The sequence below is a fragment of the Ursus maritimus genome (genome assembly GCF_017311325.1).
Source record: "Ursus maritimus isolate PB19 chromosome X unlocalized genomic scaffold, ASM1731132v1 scaffold_X1, whole genome shotgun sequence".
NCBI lineage: Eukaryota > Metazoa > Chordata > Mammalia > Carnivora > Ursidae > Ursus > Ursus maritimus.
This window is the reverse complement of record NW_024423319.1, coordinates 91104730-91108695: the sequence shown is the minus strand read 5'-3', so window position 1 is coordinate 91108695 and position 3966 is coordinate 91104730.

Genomic DNA, 3966 nt, shown 5'->3' with positions numbered 1-3966 from the left:
GTCTTCACCAGGCAAGCGCTCTGCCTGCGCGCCGCCCCCGTCTCTCTGTGTGTCCGAATGCCCCGTTCTTAGAAGGGCACCAGTCAGATCGGATTCAGCCCACGCGAAGGGCCTCATTTTGCCGTAATCGCCTCTTTAAAGGCCCCGTCTCCAAAGGCAGTCACCTTCGACGTCCTGGCAGCCAGGGCATCCACGTCCCGATGCGGGGGAGGGATACACTTCAGTCTGTAGCGGGCGTGTAGAATCAACAGCAAAAAGTAAGGCATTTTTAAAGTGGTTCCCAAGTTCACTCATCTTCTCGGTTAACTGGAAGAGAAAAGATACCCGGGTTTGAAGAGATGGTGCTGGAAGCCCAGGCGACCTGCTGCTGAACGGGAGGCCACCAGACCTCGGACAGCGCCCCCTGTCGGCACTGCTGGCCTCCATGGCAGCAGCCGCCGGGGCTCGCCTTCTGGGCGCCTATCCTGTTCTTCCTCCTGGGTTCAGAAACAGCCTTTCTTCTCTCTGCTTCACGGGAGAGAAGTCTCTGGAGCTGGCACCAGCGTGGCCGCTCGAGGCAGCCCTTCCTTCTGCCTCCGAGGGTGCTGCTTTCTCCAGAAAGAGGCGAGGACCCTTCACCCGCCCCATTCATCATCACCCCGGGCAATCTAATTACAGCCTTGTCTTAAAAGAGGAACTCATTTACAATTGAGACTTCTTCCTTATGAAAATGTAACATCTTGAACTATGTTTTTCTGGCCCCCTTTTTCAAAAATAAAAAAGGAAATTAATTAATTTCCTTGCACACGGGAAAAACTCATGAGGTCTTGCCGGTTGTGCGAGGAAAGGATTCTCTCTCTCTCTCTCTCCCCGGCCTCCCGCCGTGTGACAGTGAAATGCTAAAATGATTTTGGCAGGAGAATATTCTCAAAGGCTGTTTTTATTTCAGCGGCAGAAGAGTATCTCTGAATGCAGGCTGCACCTTTGCCCTGTGGGGCTGTTTCTAATTGCACGAGGTGAGCTGCAGAAATCCTTCCCCCAGCCGGGTGGGGAGAAAGCGGCAAGACACCTAAGAAAGATAATCGTGTCTGCCACACTCAGCGCTCACCACTTAAAGGAATTAACTTGTTGGAACAAAATATTTCTATGGGTGCACAAACTATGCATGAGAATAATGAGGCTGACCCCTTCCTTAACGCTTTGCAATCACTGGGTTTGTTGCTTCTCTCTCTAATCACAACATGCTATGTTCCTCCTTGCTCACACCTCTGTCGGCAAGACTGGCTGCGAATACTTTAGATTATCACCTTCTCATTTTCAGTGTGAAATAATTGCCCAAGGATGGAAACTGACAAACAAGAATGTGGATTTCGGAAAGCAGCCCCCTTGTTATTTAGGCTGGCCTGCGTGGGAAGGAGACAGGTGTATTATGTGTCGTCACCTACTCGTGTCCTCACAGTCATCCCCTTTAGAAACCGAGCTGTGCTCTCGAAGACCTGGATTGATTCGAAATATGGAAGACAGTGGGGGGACTGACATGTTTAATTAAAGCCCTATCTGATGCTGCAGCATAAGGGCAAAAGGTTGTGGGGGGGAAGGAGCCTTGTGGGTTTCGCTCAAGGCGCCACCACTGACGGGCTGTGTGGCCTGGGGCAAATTAACTAACCTCTCTGTGCCTCAGTATTTTCATCTATGAAAATGAGACCATAACAACAATGCTTTACGAGATGGCGAGGGCTGAGTTAGTACATATAAAGTGCTCAGGACCACGGTCAATATCCAGTAAGCGCTCAACCAATATGAGCTATACTTATATATGCCCCCAGAACAGAAAGAGCAGGTGCCTTCTTTCCCTCTTTCAGAAATATTTAGTAAGCGCTGTGCTCGGGCATCAGGAAAAGTAATCCAGGCCCCTGTCCTCAAGGAGCTCACAGTTTAGTGCACGTGTAAACGACCGACTATAATACTGCATAAAACAAATTTGAATAAAAGCCGAGTAAGGAAACAGTAGCATCGTATGGGGACTGTAAGAGGAGAAACACTAACTTTGGAGTAGAAGATCATGGATGGCATCACGAAGGAAGTGGCATTTGAGCTGGACCTTGCTAGGATAAAAGGTCTCCGTAAGCTGAGAACAAAAGAAAGACGTTCCAGAGGGGAGTACATGACACCTTCAGAGAAAGACGAGGACATCTGTGATGTTGAGACAAAGGAATGGAGGGGACAGGGGGCCGGACAGGTAGTCAGGGACTTCATCTGTCCTGCAGCAACCTGGCATCCTGATTTTTTTTTTCCAGGTGAAAGAACAGAAAATGAAATGGCCATGTGATGTGTTCCCCATATCCCCCCCCCCCCAAGAAAGAGTTTGGGGAAAAAAATTTAATGATGAGCAAAGTCTTACAGTTACCAACTCTAATTTAGCAGCAAGACCCCCCCGCACCCCGATTTTGTCCATGCATGTCATTTATTACACCCAGAGAAATCTTTGTAGTCCCCACAAAAGTGCAGCTACCTCTGGGGTACGGCGCGCCTGCTCCTTGACTGTCACGTATCATGACAATCGAGTGTCCTATTAGAGCTAAAATTTAATTGTGAAGACGGGTACCATATTTAACTGCAATCCTGGGGGGAATTTAGGTTGACAGGCTGTAATTACCCAAACTGGAACCTGGCCAGGACACACCTACTCTTTGCCAAAAGAGCTATGGGGGTTTCAAGGACCGCAGGCCGCCTGAAGCTGCCGGGTCTGCGGGGTGGGGAAACCGGTGCTTGCGGCCCCACAGCGCCCCCTAACAAAGCTCAGGGCAAGCGCAGGAGCTCCGGGGAGCCGGCCTTTTCTGACCCCCCCACGCTTTGCAGCCTACCCCCAAGCCCTTCCCTGCCTCCACCTGGCTCCGATCCATCATGGGTTATCAGAAACGTTCCATTTAAAGTTGCGTGCCTCTGGGTCCTGCAGTAGGTTTCTGCCTGGGTCTTATCTGTGTCTGTCTGTCTGTCTGGCCCTCTGTGTGTGTCTCTCCCCAGGTCCTGCTGTTTCTCTCTTATCATGATGGAAGTGCTTGTCCTGATAAAATAATTACCCACCAGGGCGCAGTGGTTCTGATCACCAGCTGCTGTTTCTACATAGAGATCAATTAGAGGCATCTTTTCGTGGGGGAAGTGGGCTGGTCAGGCCAGTTTACTAAAAATTCCATTAGGAGTCTTACTGTGAAATGCATTATATTCTGGCCTTGCAATGCAGTTATTACCAGAAAAAAACAATACAAATTGGGCCAAGAAGAGGTGGAAATGTGGCTTGCTGATGTCACTGAAGGGTTAAAAGGGAGAAAGTTCTGGGCTGCAAGCAGCAGTGTGAATAAATGTGGTCTTAATTTAAGGTTATGGATTTTTTAAAAAGCCTTGCTTTTTGTCTTCACAAGCCTTGGCATTCATATCAGTTAAAAAATAATTTAGACAGAAAATAAATGTTGGAGCAAACTCAAATTATTATGTGCATTTTAAATAAACCTGTGTTTTCTGCCACAGACATAGCATATGAATAATAACATTAATAGTGATCACAACCATTTGTCAACTGATCTTTTCCCTCCGACCTTCCAGGCCATTGGTTCCCGGCCCTGCTATTTAACTCAGCCCAAGGCCTGTCCTTCGTGAGGGGGGCTGATGATAACAGCCCCCACTCCCTGTGCAGGGTGGAAAGGTAGAAAAGCCCAGGGTTCTGGTCCCAGCTCTGCCCTAATTAGCTAGGTGAACATGGGCAAGTTGCTTCACACCTCTGGCCAGTTGTCAAAGGATGGACCGGTCTCTAAGGATGACCGGTGGAGCCCATAATGTGCAAAATCAAAAGCAATACAGGAATGTCGCCTGGGAAAAATTTTTTTCCCTTTTTTAAAGATGAAAGATCTGAAAAAAGGCACAGACTCAAAAAGCAACTTCAACAAAGCAATTATTGAATAGAGCACCGGAGGAAGTTAGATTAAGACTCTT